We start from the raw sequence: 17,278 nt of genomic DNA, 5'->3' as shown, positions 1-17,278 counted from the left end.
ACACAGGTTTTTAAACTACACACTATTACCTTGTTTCTGTTCAAATGACTACCTCTCAATCTTTGTACAAGCTTTGCATGATTACAATTAAGTGTTCTGAAATGTCTATTCTTCACAATGTTATCCATAATTTGTTGTCATCCACAAAGTTAAATACCTTTGCATGTTGTTGTTGTTGCTCAGTGCCGTCAAGTCATAGACGACTCATAGTGACCCTATGAACAAAAGACCTGAACACTTGTATAACTTTCATCCTTTAGCCAGGTTCACAGGGTTTCCGGAGGCAAGCTATTTTGGAAGTGGATGCCACTCCTGCGTCCAGGCTTCTTTTAATTGGGGAGCTCCACCAAACACTGTCCACCATGGGTATGCCTTTGCATAGTCAATAAAATATAGGTAAACATCTTTTTGATAGTCTATGCTTTCAGATCCACCTGCCATCAACAATGATATCCGTGGTTGCACATCCTCACTTGAATCCAGCTTGAATTTCTGGCAATTTCCTGTTGGGGTCCTGCTGCAGCAGTATAGGTTTTGAGTTGTCTTCAGTACAAATATGGGTTGAAGGAGGCCTTAATTGTGCATATCTGGTGGTTTGAATCCACCAATGGGAGAAATATGGACAATATCCTTCTGTTGCTATTTACAGCCTCAGAAAACTGATGGAGGGCTTCTATGAGCCAGAACTGACTGAGTGGTAATGAGTGTTGTTCTGGGCCATCGAGTACCGCTCATAGTGACCCTATGAAACAGCTGGCCTGAAGCCCGCACTATCCTGTGCCTTCCTCATCGTTTCTGACACACTCGAGTCCATTTCTGAAGTCACCGTGTCAATCCATTTCATTGGGGGGGTCTTCCTATCCTTCACTGACCCTCTGTCTTTCCAAGCATGATGTCCCTTTGCAAGGAATAGCCTCACTTAGCTGTACATGAGTAGGCTTTACAGACTAACAGTAAAGGCTGTAAGAGGCATGGCGGTGCTTACTGTCAAGCGAGTCCTTTGATGACTGTGATGATCCTTGATAGTTGTGGTACCTTGGTCAAGTCACTTCCCTTTCCTGCTCTGTGAAGTGGGGTCGAGATGCTGCCCACACTGGGCTGTGGCGAGGGCAGTTCAGGTGATCTAAGTCAATGGGCTCGTAAACCGTGAAGTGGCATGCCTGTGGAAGAAGCTGTTTTTATGGAGTGGAAACAATGGGGAAGGCTTGGCAGAGGGAACAATGGGACCAAATGTGAGTGGCATTCGCAGTGGCAGCTTGTTGGGAAGCTGCCAGAAGACGCTCGGCATGGATGCTCCAGGAAGTTGCTATTTTGCAACATCTTTTAGTCTAACTGTACCCAGGTTAGGGGCCCTGGTAGTCCAGTGTCTTTGACTTCTAACCAAAAGGTCACTGGTTCAAGCCTATCAGCCACTCTACAGGAGAGAGCAGAAGTTGCCTGACTTTGAGAACACAGCCTTGAGAGCCCTGTGGGTGGACTTGCTCTGTCCTACAGCACTGACTCACCCGAAGTGAGTTTGGCTTTGATCTGGTAGCAGGTTGTATCCCATTGGCACTGGCTGAACACAGGTCTGTGGGCTTGGCCTAAAGGGCTGGTGTTCATTGTGAACAAATGTTGTATCACTGAATTCAGGAGCCCGGTAGAGGGAAGGGTGCCCATAGGCAGTGCTTGGGGCACAGGAACAGAAGAAGGACCTGGGTCTGCATTTAGAGGTGGGCGGGCAGCCTGGCCTCTCAGCTGTACCAGACCCTAAATGAAGGGAACCTCCGGTTACAATAGCTGCCCTTTGGGGAGGACGAGAGGCCACAGGGTAAACAAAGGAGCGTGCATCCACTCCCATTTTTGCTCTGTGACGCAAGGGACTTGGAAGTCCTCCGGATGGAAAATCCCTGTCTGGAATGCCTTCCACGTCATCCTCAGAGCACGTTTCCAAGGGGATGGTGCCCGTTGACCTTGTCTTCAGAGCTTCAGGCTTCCCCTAGCTAGAATGTCTCCCACTGGAGTGGCAGGGAGGGCCAGGTGCTAGGGAGATTATGGTATTCTCTGGTTGGTTTTATTCGCATCCTGTGTGTTTATTGTCTGGTCTGAGTGAGTGGGGTGGGGAGTCCCCGGAATGTCAGCCTGTGCAGCACGAGTCCTCTCTAAAAGAGGACAGCAGACGTCAGAAATGGATGTGGACACAAGAGGTTTTCAAATCTAAGGGTCTTGGCCACCAGGACAGTTCTGCCCCCACCCCTGGTACATCCTTGTCCATTCTAGAGAGGTGTTTGTTCTGCTGATTAGAACCACCTCTTGTCAGCTCTGTGACCTCAGCAAGTTTCTTTAACCTCTCTGTGCTTCCATTCCCTTATCTGTAAAATAATAATAGCAACACCAACTTCATAGATTGTTGGGTTGATGTGAGAGAAAAATACGTAAAAGCATTTAGAACTAAGTTCAGCATACACTGTTATTTAGGTGGATTGTGTAAGAGGCATGGAGTGGGGTCGGGGCTCCTCCCGAGAGTTTTCCTCCCCATCCCTGTCCTTCTCATTCTTGCTTAGGTCAGCCCAACTCTTGCTTATTTGAGACCAGTGCTGACTAAGGCCTGTGCTGGGGGTGAATTGTGTCTTCTGAGGTAACATTCATGTGCTCACAGGCTGGGTAAGGAGACACTCTAGAACAGACAGTGCCCCGCCACTGAGATGGCCTCTCCAATCCCGGGGGTGACACTGGATTTGAAGGGTGAATAGGACCACTTGGGCATCGTGGGGAGAGATTGCATGTGCAAAGACAGGGTGACCAGAGTAGGAAGTGAAAGTGTGGGCTGGAACAGTGAGGCTGGGAACCTGTTTACCAAGGGCCTTAGATGCCAAGCTGGGTGTGTCCAAACTTTATACATAAGGCATGGGTTTCTGTTGAAGGATTTCTGGCAGAGGGGACAGATTCAGATTTGTGTTATTGTCTTTTACACCCACTTTCTTTAGACAGGGAGTCTTGGTGGCCTGGTGGGTAAGGAGTTGTGTGGTCAGCCCAAAGGCAGGCACTTCAAATCCCAGCTCCTCGGAAGAATGATGGTTGATCTCCTGTATGATTTACAGCCTCTGAAAACTTGATGCGAGGTCAGCTATGAGTCAGTTCAGATTCAATGGCAAGGAGTTTTTTTGCTTTTTCTTCCTGATCATTCCTGTTGTTGTCGTTAGGTGCTGTCGAGTTGAGTCTGAGCCATAATGACCCGATGAACAACAGATCTGAACTCGGTCCTATCCTGTGCCATCCTCACACTTCCTGACACATTAGAGCCCATTGTGGCAGTCACCTTGTCAATTTAGCTGGCGGAGAGTCTTCTCCTTTGCCGAACCTCTGCCTTTCCAAGCATCATGTCCCTCTCCAAGGTATAGACTCTCCTAGCAACATGCCCGATGTAGTTGAGGTGAAGATTTACCATCTTTGTCTGCAAGGAACACTCTGGCTGCATTTTCTCCAAGTCATGTTTGTTTGTTCTAAGAATTTCATTAGCCTGCCATTGGTCATTGTTGGCGTTTTGCTATATGACTGTCTTCCACAATTATATGGTCAGCATATGATGAGCTGAAGTCCTCCCAGCTACTTTTCTTGGTATTGGGAGAACTCTGTCTTTCTCATTGCCATCAAGTCAGAACCAACTTAGAGCTGACCCTCAAGCGGGTTTTCAGATGTAAATTGTATGGCAAGAGACTGCCCATCTTCCTTCTGCAGAGCCACTGATGGATTTGAACCACCAGAAAGACACTGCCTTTGCATGAACAGCAAACTCCCTCTTGAGAGAGGTGGGCCTCAGGAATGACTGCATTTGTTTGTTAATCCATGCAGCAAATACAGACTAGTGGAGAAAATGTCATAGTCCTGGCGACTCCATGTGTTTCATATCAGAACTGTGCTCGATGGGGTTTCCTGTGGCCGCGCTCTTTCAGAGATAGATCACGAGGCCTGTCTTCTGAAGTGCCTCTAAGTGGATAAGAACTACCAGCCTCCTGGTTAGTAGCTGAGTGGGCAGCTCTTAACACTACTGAGACTGAAGATACACCTCCTCTAATATACTACGTATAACTCTAGGCACTGTGGAGGGGGTGTCCAGAACTGTGCCACATGGGGATACCTTGCTGAAGTGTTCTGTTCTTAGTTTGTTATGGCTGTCTCAAGTGACTGCCATCCAAGGTTGAAAGTGAAAGGGCTTTAAGATACAAAGAGTGCTAGGGAGCTCCGGTGGCCTAGTGGCAAGAAGCTGCACTGCGATCCCTAAGGCATGTGGTTCAAATCCATCAGCTAGAACTGTTCCATGTGAGGAGAGGCAATCTCCTCTGAAAATGTGCCAGAGAGTCAGCTGTGGTTGTTTCCAACTCAACGGTACACAAGATACAGAGAATCCTGTAGGAGGTCAAAGAATAAATGACCTGTCCCAGGTGTGGGGGTTGGTCAGGCAAGGGTTAGCGGAGGAGGAATGGTGGGAGGTGGAAGGGGTCTTTCAGGCAGCATGATCAGCATGAGGCAAGGCCCAGAGGTGGAAAAACAGAGGACTTCTGTTGAGTTATCTCAGCTAGAGAGTGTGAAAAGAGAGAAATGGGGTTGGGGCTTAGAGTGCTTGTTTGGGCTTAGAGTGGGCTGGGGGAGTAGGAAGTTGTATTTATTCTCTGCCAATACAGGAGGCAGGGCATGATTTTTAGCTGTGCTGTTGGGTAAGCTTGATTCTTACATGCTAGGAGTCTTTGGAGGAGGGGCAAAAAGAGCATTTATTCGTCTTTAAGGTGGGGGTGGGTAGTGGGGTCCTGGCTTTTCAGAAAGGTGACTTGTTATATGAAACCACTGTTAAAATAAATCCTCAAGAGATTTCTGCCTTAATGAAGGAGGCAATATTTCTCCCATAGATTGTTTTAAACTCGAGTTTGAAGTGGGTAATAGCGACACATAATTTATTTCTCCTGGTGCTTGATCTGAGATCCCAAGGGAAGGAACAGGAAGGAATTAGCGAGCTCTATATTACAATTTAATTGCTTGAAGGAAAAATATTATTTTTTATTGTTAACCATTAGCTGCTTCTAGTTTTATTAAACTCAAGCTTGTGCTGAGAGTAGCATTAGCCACTTGGAGCTCGCCAGCTCCCCTGAGGGGAGGAAAACTCTCGGAATTGTCCCACCTTATAAAGCAGGGTTGATTGCTGGGATCTGAGGGGGTTCCTGCATTGCAGGCATCTTTGTACTTGGAGCTGCAGCCTCCTGACCGTGGTTCTGCCCTCATTCTCTGGAGATGCAAGGCACGTGGGGCAGACGCCAGGGAGGGGTCAGGAAGTGACCCAGGTCCCTGTGTCAGGCAGATGGAGCCTTTCCTGAAATGAGTGAAATGGACTGAATTCCCACTTCCGCATTTTACAGATGAAGAATTTCTTTACTTCACCTATAAAATAGACATTAGTAGGGAGATAAGCTCCTAACTCAAAGGTTGGTGCCTCTCTGATAGTTCAAAACCACTAGCTGCTCCATGAGATAAAGATGGTAGTCTCCTCCATCTGTGGTTTACAGCCTTAAAAATTTGTTGGAGGGTGAGCTATGGGTTCTAACTTGATGACAGTTATTGTTATTGTTGTCATTATGTTCCATCAAGTTACTTACGACCCGTAGTACAACAGCTCTGAACCCTGCTCTATCCTTAGCCAATTTCACTGTTTCCGACACACCTACCCCAATTACCCCAGTCACCGAGTCAATCCATTTCATCCACGGTCTTCCTCTCCTGCTCTGTCCCTTCACCCTTCCAAGCATGATGTCCCTCTCCAAAGACTGGATGCTCCTGGCCAAGTGGCCACAGTATGTGGGACAGACCTTCAAAATCCTTGTTTCCAAAGAGCAACCTGGTTTCACTCTCTCTAGGTCAAACCTGTTCTCTTAGCAGTTCATGGTGTGTTCAGAACTCCACTCCAGCACTACAACTCAAAGGCATCAGTTCTTCTGTCATCCTTAGTCATTATCCAGCTCTCTGATGAAGACCATGGCTTAGATCAGGTGCACATTAGTCTCCAGACTGACATTATTGCTCTCCAGTACTCTAGAAAAGTTGTTGTTGTTAGATGCCATTAAGCCGATTTTAACTCACCGCCGCCCTGTGAACCTTGCTCTGTCCTGCACCCCCTCACGGTCTCTGCCATGCTCATCCCCATTGTGGCCGTCACTGCGTCACTCCTTCTCTGTCACTTACTCTCTACCTTTCCCAGGATGGTGTCTCTCTCCAAGCACTGGGTTCCCCCCACCCCAAAAATAAGCCCAAAGGAAGTGAGATGAAGTTTGACCATCTTTGTCTCTAAGGAGTAATCTGGTTATACTTCCTTCAGGACAGATTCTTTGTTCTTTTGACAGTTTATTGTATATCCAATCCAATCCACTTTGCTCACATCATACTTAATATTGGGGAAAATGAGTTTGAGTTTTTTTATCTACCTTATAGTGCAATTGCAGGCTATCAGTTTTAAGTGGAAACTGTATGCATGTAAAAACCTGGAATTCAGTCAGCTCCATGGACTCATTGCATTGAGTGAGAACTGACTAGTGGATGACCCTCCATTGGATTTCTGAGACTGTAAATCACATGGGCATGGATTGCCCTTCTTTGTCCCATAGAGCCACTGGTGGGTTTGGACCTTGAGAGAGATGCCACCTTTCAGTAAGCAGCACAACTCCCTATAGACTGCACCACTTGTTAGGTGCCATTGAGTCGACTACATCTCATAGTGACCATATGAAAAACAGGTCTGATTGGAATCTTGTCCTATCCTGTGCCTTCATCATGACTTCCAAGAGCCTGGATCTCATTGTTATAGGCACTGTCTCAATCCATCTTATTGGGAGTTCTTCCTCTCTTTTTTTGACCTTTTCCAGTATGATGTATTTTTCCAGGAAATGACTCCTCCAGACAAAATACCTCAAATATGCAAGACCAAGTTTCACCATTTTTGTCTCTATGAAGTGCCTTATTCATACTTCCTCTAAGGCACACTTGTTTGTTTGTTTGGCAGTCCATGAGATATTCTGTACTTTTCTCCCGTACCACAATGAAAAAGCATCAATTCTATAATTTTTAGTGACTGTCAATTTTCAGATACATAGGAAGCAATTTAAAAGTGGCACATTCACACAGTGGAATACTATGCACTCAGAAGCAATGTTTTCAGAAAATACTAAATAACTTGGGAGACTAGAGAGCATTATGCTGAGTGAACTAACTCAGGATCATAAGGACAAATACTGAGTAAGACCATTATTGTAAAAATAGAAGGATAACTAGTAAAACATATATGGGGACCCAAGGCGGGGGAGGTGAGTGCAGAGGGGTGAGGATGTGTACATGCAAAACCACAGGGTTGCAAATATTGTGGGTGAAGGGAAGGGATGAAGGAAATGAGAAGAATTTGGCAGGGACCTGAAAAGATTGGGAAATGATGGGCAAAGTCCAATGGTGTTTGATTTTTATAAAACATAATGCATGGGAATGATTGTATGAAACACAATATGAATGAAGAATAGTGTGAAACACAATGTATATTAATTTTTTGAGTAAATCAACATAAAATAAAATATATTTAAAAAGTCCATAGCATGGATTAGTCACACCTTATCCTTTAAGCTGACGTCCTTCCTCTTTAGTACTTTGGAGAGGTCCTTGACAGTAGATTTTCCCAATGCATCATATCTTTTGATTTCTTGACTACTGTTATCATGAGTGCTGCTTGTGGATCCCAGTATGATGAAATCGTTGACAACTTCAGTCTTTTCTACGTCTTATCATGATGTTGCCTATTGGTGCAGTGACAGGGATTTTTATTTTCTTGATGATAAGATGTAACTAATATTGAATACTATAGTCTTTGATCCCTGGGATTGAATAGATGCTCAGTAAATGCCATTTTTATGGGTTGTAGTACAACATCCTTCTCAGTCACTTTCTTCTGCTTGTTCTGGTTCTTAGCATCTGGCTTCTGTGTGCTGGAGCCCAGATGAAAGGGTCAGCCCTGTCACACTTCCACCTTGCCTCCTTGAACTCAGTTCTAGAGCTTCTCTGTGCCTAGGACTGAGGGAAGAAGCCCAGGGTCAGTGGCACATGTGCCGGCCTCATCCACCCATTGTGCTGGGACGTTTATGCTTATTCCACCAACATTCCTTGATGCATGGTCCATGTCCAGCTGTGTCCTGGCATCAAATACAACCATGCCTTGGAGAGTTCCTCCCTCAGGGAGCCCAAGCTGGGTGAGTGAAGACAGACAACAGTTCAGAATGGCTGAGGTGGGCCCCTTGTCCTTTCTGGAGGATGGGGAGGCTGCCTATCTGGGATGCCTCGGTGGAGTTCTGAGTGGACCAGGAAGAAGCTCTGGAGCTTGTCTTCACTCCCTGCTACAGTGAGCACTAGAAGGCTCCCTTCTTTGTGAAGAGACTCTGCACATCTTCTTTTCTCATCCTGCTCTTCGCTTGTGGTTTGTGATTTGCACATATCCTCTTGTTAGACTTCTCCCAGGACCTGGGAGGATTATTACCTCCTTTTATAAACAGGATCCAGCATCTCTAAGACATGAAGTGATTAACCCGCTATCATACTACTGGGACTCAGACTTTCCTGGGCCCCACCTGCCTCAGCAGACCTGAGATCACACCACAGAGAGGGCTTTCTAATCAGTGTAGCCTGCTGTGGATTGTAATGTTTTCATTGACTTACCTTCCCCGACTTATTAGGCACCACTTGCAGCCTGGCCTGTGTGTGTGGGGGGGATGGCTGGAGAGCAGACGTCACTGGGGCTGTGTTCTCCCTGTTCCCCAACCCCAGTGACTGGCTGCTCTCTGCATCCATGTTGTTGTTCTGTAAAACCTTTCCTCATTCCTGGATGATCACATGACTCAGAGGTCTTGAGACAGTCTCAATTTAATATGACAGTGAAAAGTCACTCCCACTATTGACTACGTAAGGAACCCTGGTGGTGTAGTGTGTGGTGTACTGGGCTGCTAACTCAGTTTTGTGGTTTGAATCTAACTCCATCTTGTGTAGCATTGTGTTGGAACTGATCCATTGCTGACTTTCCAGCAGTATTTTAGAGGCAGTTTAATGGCAAAGGAGGAGATTGCCCTTCTTCCTTTTTGGAACAGCTAGTGGATTTGAACTGCATGCCTTTGGGATTGCAGCATATCTCCTTACCACCTAGTCAGAGCTCCCTAACTCTGGCTACATAGGAGAAAGATAGGTAAAGGCTTATGGCCTCAGAAACCCTATTGAGGGGTCACTATGAATTGGACTCAACTCATTGACACTTTTAAAAAATGGAATACTTAGAGGCACCTGGTGGTGTGGTGGTTAAGTGCTTATCTGCTGACCCAAACATTGAGAGTTTGAATCCTCTTCAACATAAATCTCTGATTCCGTAAAGATTACCTGAGTTGGGATTCCTGTGTTCCGAAGTATGTTCATCACTTTGAGCAGCATGACTGACTGGAGAGTTAGGAAGATGGGGCGACAGTGTGCGTTTTCCAGGTGAGGAAATTGAACCCAGGAAGCTGTCCAGCATGATGGAGGAGACCGTGGGTACGCTCAGGATTGCTCTACTGCCTTCCCCACCCCTGCTCGATGCCTCTGAAGGCGCCTGCGTTCTGACACCCACACCCTTGGCGACCCTGAGGCCAGGACTGCTTATAATCAGATTGCCTTCCTCCCCACTGAGCTCATGCTGCTGAGGGAATGGAAATTTGGATCAGTGGGCTGGGTGAGAGGCTGGATTGGGGGAACATCTCTGGCTGGGGTACTGTGGGGCAAGAATGGGGTGGGGGTGCTTGGGTGAACACACCAGAACCAGACTTGGCAGTTCTGGCCTCTGGCCCCAGAAGCTGCTGAAAACCATTGCAAGTGGTTGGCCAGCCTCTTATCCCACACGTGTGTGTGTTCCGAAGGTTTAGGATAGGAGAGCAGATGGACCAGACTGTTCTGGCCTTTTGACATTAAGTTGGCCATGGTGGGGCCTTCCAGAAACTGACTGTCTCCAGAGTATCCTGGGTTCAAGCCCTGCCTGATCAGGAATGCCACTGACTGACATGGGGCTATAGCAAGTCTACCTTTCTGTGTACCTCAGTTTTCTCATCTGTAAAAGAGAGATATGGTGGTCTTATAGGAGGTTGTCAAATCTGCTGTCATTGAGCCAATAGGATTCATAGCAAACCCTAGATAGAACAGGGTGGCACTTCCCTATGGGGTATCTAAGACTGTAAATTTTTATAGGAGCAAACTGCCCATGGAGTGGCTGATGGGTTCAAACCAGCTACCTTTTCAATTAGCAACTAAGCTCCCTAACCACTGTGCCACGAGAGTTTCTTGAGTGGGTTTATAGGGAAGATCAAATGATTGAACAGTGCCCAGAACATAGTGAGCTCCAGTTATTTCCTTCCTTGCAAAGTACAGGCAAACCCCTCTCTTGTTCCTCTCACTGGGTTGACATGAGCTCTTGCAGTGTCACTTAGACTATAAAGTGCTGTGCACCTCAGAGAGACCAGCCATCTCTCAGAAAGGAGAGAGGTGGGTGTGGAGAGACAGAGCCTGGCTGTAGGGCTGCTTTCGGGGGCAGGAGAGGCCCCTGAGAACCTCTTTAGGGCCGGGCTGACAGCTGGGCTAGTCTGAGCATCTCCAGTCAGCTCAGACAAGCAGTTGTCTGCTCCTGAGGACTGCAGAGCCCCTGTGGGTAACTGGGCCCGCAGGAGGCTTCTGGAAGTGTGTGGTTCCAACCTAATGAGGAGAAAGAAGTCTGAAGCTGCATGATCTGGTTGAGGCATGGCTTTCCCAATGTCCGTGCTCAATCCTGTACCTCACCACGCCCCCCAACCAATTCACGGGCAACAATAGCACTACCTCAGAAACTATTATGATGGTTAAGTATCACGATGTGTAAATCACAAAATACATGATCAGTAATTATTAGTTGATGCCATTACAGTCCTCATATTTCCCCCTATTGCATCTTCAGTCCATTGGACATGTATTTGCCTTGGATCTTTGATCCTCAGGCAGTGGAGAGCCATGGACGGGTTTTGAGCAAGGCTATGATGTTGAGCAGGGCTCCAGGATTATTATTCTGGTTTAAATCTCTTTATGAAGTGTGATTAACTCAAAAGAGAGAAGTATTGTTTTGTGACACAGTTGACTTAAAAAACTTTCCTTTTCTATCGGGGACAGAGAATTTGAATGGGAAGGAGAAGCTTATGCTTAGGAGGAAAAGGGAAGTTTTGGAGAAAAGTACAACCAGGGTGCTCCTTTGAGACAAGGCTGGTGAAACTCCGTCTCGCATACGTGAGGCATGTTGTAGGGAGAGGTCAGTCCTTGGAAAAAGATATCATGCTGGGAAGGGTGGAGGGTCAGAACAAGAGGAAGACCCTCAATAAGACGGACTGACTCGGTGACTGTAACAATGGGCCGGACTATGTCAGGGCCGGTGAGGATGTATAGGAGAGGGCAGTGTTCAGATATCTTGTTCACTGTGTTGCTAAGCATTGCACTCGAGTTGAAGGCACTTAAGGACAGCAGTATAGCACTATTTCACAGAGCGCAGAAGAACTTCAAAGTGGACTGCAGATGTTACGAGGCTGAGACACTGTCCCCAGGCCAGATTGTGGGTGTGGAGATCCTGTCCCTCACTCCACACATGGACATGGGACACTTAAGGGTGGAATTGGAACAATTAAAATATAACCAATGTATAATTTTTGATAACTTTATAGACAAAAGTTTTTACACAACTTCTGCAATTCTCCGTGTATAACTTTAAGACCTCGGTTTCCTTCTCAGAGTTGTCCCACCTTTCTAGACAGCCGTTTCTGTTGGCTTTACCATTGTCAGCATGGACTCGCTGCAGCCTTGGGAGTGTAGATAATTAGGCTGCTGGTAGGTGTGGCTCTGGATTGAGATGTGGGGAGAGGGGAAGCTGGGATTGATCACGAAAGGAACATAGAGACCATTCAGAGAAACTGGACGTTCAATGAGGTGGACGTTCAATGAGGTTCAATGAGCTGTACAGAGAAGAGTGAGTGTTTTGTAGCCAATCCAGAGCTCAGCCAGCGTGTGATTTGGTGCTGGCCGAGTGGCTTCAGGGAGTGCCCACTGGAAAAGATATAGGAGCTGAAGAAGTGGGGAGGGCGCAGAGAGGAAGTAGAGGCTCTGAGGGACCGAGATGAGATGTTTGGGGTGGTGTGGACGAGCAGCGAGCTCAGCTCTGATTGGGGGTGCATTTGGAGACCCTGGGTCTAGAGTCCTCCCATCTGTCATCCTCAGGGAGCCCAGAGGTCGTTTTTAACAAGCTGTTTCTGATGTAGATAAATGACAAGACTTTGAGAAGCACCAGCATTCAATTCAATTATTTGACTGCTAACAGGAAGACTGGCAGTTTGAACCCGTCCAAGAGCTCTTCAAAATAATATTTTTTCCATTTAGAAGGAATTGTGTTGCTTTTTTTTTAAGTACAATTTTATTTTCATTGTGATTTCAACAAACATTTGCTCTGTTTTAATCAAGATTATAGCTGAGAAAATCCTGTGGGGCAGATTTCCTCTGTCACATGAGGTCGCTGAGTTAGAATAGAGTGAATGGCATCCAGTAGCAACAGCTGCAATGCTTCCATGGTGCTGGCATTGCGATGAGAGAGGCAGAACTGGTATCCACGGGCAGCAGCTGGTAGAGGAGGCTGGGGCTTGGGCCTTGGGCCTTGGGCCACTCACTGTGGTGCAGCTTGTGGAACGACATAGGTAGGAAGTGAGTGAGAGTCTGGGTGGAGGAGGAACTTAATTAGAAGCTGGCTGGGAATAATAGTGAAACTGAGGGCATGGAGGGGGCATGAGAAGTCAGAAGCAGGAGTCAGTCAGCACCAGATCAAAGCCGATGATGGTGTGGATGGTAGGAACAGGACTTGTAGCTGGCCCAGGCACCTACCTCACTATGAGCAGAATTTACTGCAGGGAGAGGCTGGGGCCGAGAGCCTGGGCAGGATGCACACACTGTGAGGGCTGCGTGACTGTCCCAGCAGTGTGATGGCTATGGACCAGGAGGCTAATATTACAGGTGGAGAGAGGTGGTGAGACCATCCATCAGTCCGTTCATTTGTTCATGCATCAAATATTAATTAAGTGCAGGCTCTGAATAGGGTGCTTTCACATGCTGCCATACTGCCCCCTCCCATAAGAAAGTCATTCTTTTAAATAGATTTTATTTTAAGAACTATTGTAGGTTCTGAGAAAAATGGGGCAGAAAAGGCAAACTAAAAAGACTATCTGCTCTCGTCAGGTTGATTCCACTCACGGAGCCCCTCTGTGTGTCTGGAAAGGCCTGTGCGGCACTCCACAGTGTTTTCAATGACTGTGACCTTCCCTAAGCAGAGTTACAATTTAGAGATTAAAAAGACCATGGAGTCATGGCGTGGCACAAAGAGTTGGGCACTTACCTACTTGTTAATGGCCTTGAACGTGGTGGAGATTATTGTGCGGGGGCAGGGTTCCACTCTGTTGTTCCTAGGGTTGCTGTGAATCCTAGTTGACTCAAGGGCACTTGACAGCAACAACTAGTCGGAAAGTTAGTGTTTCAAACCTGTCCAGAAGGAACAAAACAGGCTTGACAATTTGCTTCGGGGAGTCTCTCTCTTTCATTGCCATCAGGTTGAAACTGACCCACTGCTAACACTCCAGTGGGTTTCTGAGGTTATAAATCCTGCAGGAGGAGGCTGTGTAGCTCTCTCATGGAGCTGCTGGTAGATTTGAACCATTTAGAGAGATATGGCCTTTGAGTTTGCAGCGCAACTCCCCACAGAGCTCCCTGAAAACTCTATGGGTGGTTTTAATGAACAACAATATACTAATGTGCATTACAGTTTGCTTTGTAAATGTTCATTGCAAAAAGACCGTGGACCCTGGAGCTCGAGTTTGTATCATTCCTACTCCTCTACCTGCTGACTGGGCAACGATGGGAAGTCGTTGCTTGATCTTTGTGTTTCAGTTGCCTTGTCTGTGATAAAATTTTGTCTCACATACTTTGGGCATGTTGCTAGGAAGGGCTGTTCCTTGGAGAAGGATATCAAGCTTGGAAAGTGGGGAGACAACAAAGGAGAGGAAGACCCTCAACCGGGGGGACAGACACAGTGACGCAGCAATGGGCCCAAGTGTGTCAGAGATGGTGAGGGGTCGGCACAGGATAGGGTTCAGATCTGTTGTTCATAGGCTCGCTGAGTCGTACTTGACTCGACAGCAGCTAACAACAGCACGTCAGTCTTGAGACTAAGATGCACCTGATTCAGTCCGTGGTCTTTGCAGTTACTTGCTGTGCATCAGAGAGCTATACAATGGTTAAGGATAACAGAAGAAGAATTGATGCCTTTGAGTTGGACCACCAAGAAATCAAATAGGTCTGTCTTGGAGAGGATGAAACCAAGTTTCTCCCTGGAGGCTAGGATTTTGAAGCTCTGTCACACATACTTTGAGGATGTGACCAGGAGGGACCAATCCTTGGACATCAAGCTTGGAAGGGTGGAGGGATATCATGCTCGGAAAGGTAGAGGGAGAAGAAGCCCCTGGATGAGATGGATTGATATAGTAACTGGGGCAATGGGGTTAGGGGTAGGTGTGTCGGAGTCAATGAGACTGGCTCAGGACAGGGCAGGCTTCAGAGCTACTGTACACAGGGTCACTATGGGTCACAGATGACTCAATGGCACATAACAATAACAACAGCAGCACACCTCACCTCACAGGGTTGTTCTGAGGAGTAAATGTCTAGATATATACAAAGTTGTATGAATGACACCTGATTTTTAACATTCCTGCTTCGCCCACATCTGTGCACAGTCCAAGTACCGTTACTACTTCTTGCTGATGCTGCTATCACTCCTTTGGAATGCCCTTTCTTTCCATCTCTGCTAAGATCCAGCTCAGATGTGCTGCCTTCTAGCTCTCACTTTATGAATTTTATAAAGGATTAATTCCCCCTTCTGCTCTGCCTGCATGATTAAGGGGGAAAGAGATGGTACTTGACACACTGAATAGCACTATACAATGCAAGCTGCCTGATAGCTGCTCTTAGTGGTTCACTCCCCTTGCTTCTCCTCCCCTTCCCCAACTCCCCAATCCATTTTGAAAATGAAGTTAAGGCTGAGAGATGCCTGTTGTGTTAAAGAGCCTGTCCATCCAGGAACTGATTGGTGAGTTCAGGCAGAGGCCACTTGATGTTTGGTTCTGAATGACACCTGGCCATGTCATTTCACACATGACACTGATCCTGACCCAGGTGAATCCTGCATCAAAGACTTTCAGGGAGGGGCTCTAGAGGCCACCCCTCCCCATCAGCCATGATGCCCACAGGCCGGTGAGATGATAGACCCAGCTAGCCTGCCCCTGGCTGTGAAGGTGCTTCCCCACGGTGCTAAGGGGATGAGGGCCTGCCTTCCTGACGTCTGGAACCCAGCTCTGGGCCTGCTGCTGCTGTGCGGTTCTTTCCCACCCTTTCTGGATGGCGCTAGATGCCGAGAACACAGATAAGTCAGGTCCCAGACGTGTCTCAAGGGGCATACTCAGTCTGAGGGGTCAAATAGTCGGGTAGAAGATAGTGACCACACAGAGTGACTGATGCAGGGCCGAGGGCGCCTACGGGGCATCACTCCAGGGGAAATGGGCTCACATAGGCCAGGCGGGAAGGAGAATGCCTTCTGGTGCAACCCCAGGTGTGAAGAGGTCAGGACAGATGGGGGTTTGGGCAGGGTTGAGAGATGAGTATTTGAGAGCGGTGGGTAGACAAGTTGGAGACAAGTGAGAATAGAGGCAGGCAAGGTGCCCCTCAGGTGTTAAAGAGAGAGTCACTTCATTCTGGGGGGGTCAGTAATGGGCCCAGGCCAACAAAGCAGACTCACGCTCCACATGCCTTTATTGTAGTTCTGAGAAAGCTGAGGCCCAGAGAAGGGAGGAGTGTGCCCACACACCAGCAGGATACCAGTGACAGCCTGTGGCTGAATGGATGGAAGAGGCTTTGGGCTAAGTGCTAAGCCTGCAGCCTTTTGAGCCACTGTGCTTTCCATGTTCTCAGGAATGCCCCAATTTACCAACAGAGAGGAGTCACAGTAGACCTCCCTGCGCCTGTCCACCTCAGTGGCCACTTGTTTGGGTCAGACCAGGCTCACAGCCCAAGATGTTTCAAAGTGGGAAGAACCTGGGGAGAGGCTTCCTAGCCTTTGGTGTGTGGACAGAGTTGGGTGAGCCAGAAAGTCATGCTGCCCAACCCAGGGCTGACTTTGGGGATGGAGCCTGCTGTGTGTGGCCCATCAGAGCTGCCCTCTTTCCCCAAGTGAGAACTATTTACCCTTTTACCCTGGGTTGGTTTTTTTGTTCCCTCCCCACCCCCCCACCCCCAGTATCCCAGCTGTCTGGAGGGTGGTAGACCCAGCTAAACTGCTTTCTGATTGCCAAGTACGTCCCTGACTTTCTATCGTCATGCCTTTGATGTCTTTATTTTTGCCTGGAGTGCTCCCTTTTGCTTTTCTTCACCTTCACATTATTCCTGTATTTCTCAACTCAACTCATTCCTGTGGAGTCAGAACCAACTCGTGGCTGACCCTCCAGCAGGTTTTCAGAGGCTATAAATCACATAGGAGGATATTGCTAATTTTTCTTCCACAGAGCAGCTGGTGGATTCAAACTTTCTGCCTCTGGGCTAGCAGTGCAACTCCTTACTCAATTGGCTACCAGAGCTCCCTCTTGTATTTCTACGCAGCTTAAATGCTCCCTCATTAAAAAAGGTTTCTCTATTTTGTGTCCATTGAAAAAATTGTTGTTGCTGTTGTTGTTATGTGCCATTGAGTCACCTGTCACTCATGGTGACCCTACACACAACAGCTCTGAACCCTGCTCTATCCTGAACCAAACTTATTATCTTTGACACACCTTTCTCCATTACCACAGTCATAGAGTAAATCCCTCTCATTGAGGGTCTTCTGCTCTTGTGCCATCCCTCCACCCTCCCTAGCATAATGTCTCCCTCCAAGGACTAGTCCTTTCTTGCAACATGTTCAGAGTATGTCAGATGAAGCCTCAGAATCCTTGCCTCCAAGGAACAGCCTACTTTCACCCTCTCTATGAAGAACCTGTTTGTTTTCCCAATGGTCCATGGTATATTCAATAATCTTCTCCACCACCACAACTCAAAGGCATCAATTCTCCTTCTGTCATCCCTAGTCATTGTCCTACTTTCTGATGCATAGCAAGTAAGTAATTGCAAGACCATG

General features: G+C 47.3%; 1 protein-coding gene across 1 annotated transcript in view; it reads left to right on the top strand.

Moving 5' to 3' along the window:
* Positions 1–17,278, top strand: part of GLIS1 (GLIS family zinc finger 1) — a 429,609-nt gene that overhangs the window by 73,500 nt on the left and 338,831 nt on the right. The gene's annotated exons all lie outside the window — the stretch shown is intronic.

This window comes from Elephantulus edwardii, unplaced genomic scaffold (assembly GCF_000299155.1).
Source record: "Elephantulus edwardii isolate Elephantulus edwardi_28Jun2011 unplaced genomic scaffold, EleEdw1.0 scaffold00005, whole genome shotgun sequence".
NCBI lineage: Eukaryota > Metazoa > Chordata > Mammalia > Macroscelidea > Macroscelididae > Elephantulus > Elephantulus edwardii.
This window is presented reverse-complemented; position numbering and strand designations above follow the sequence as displayed.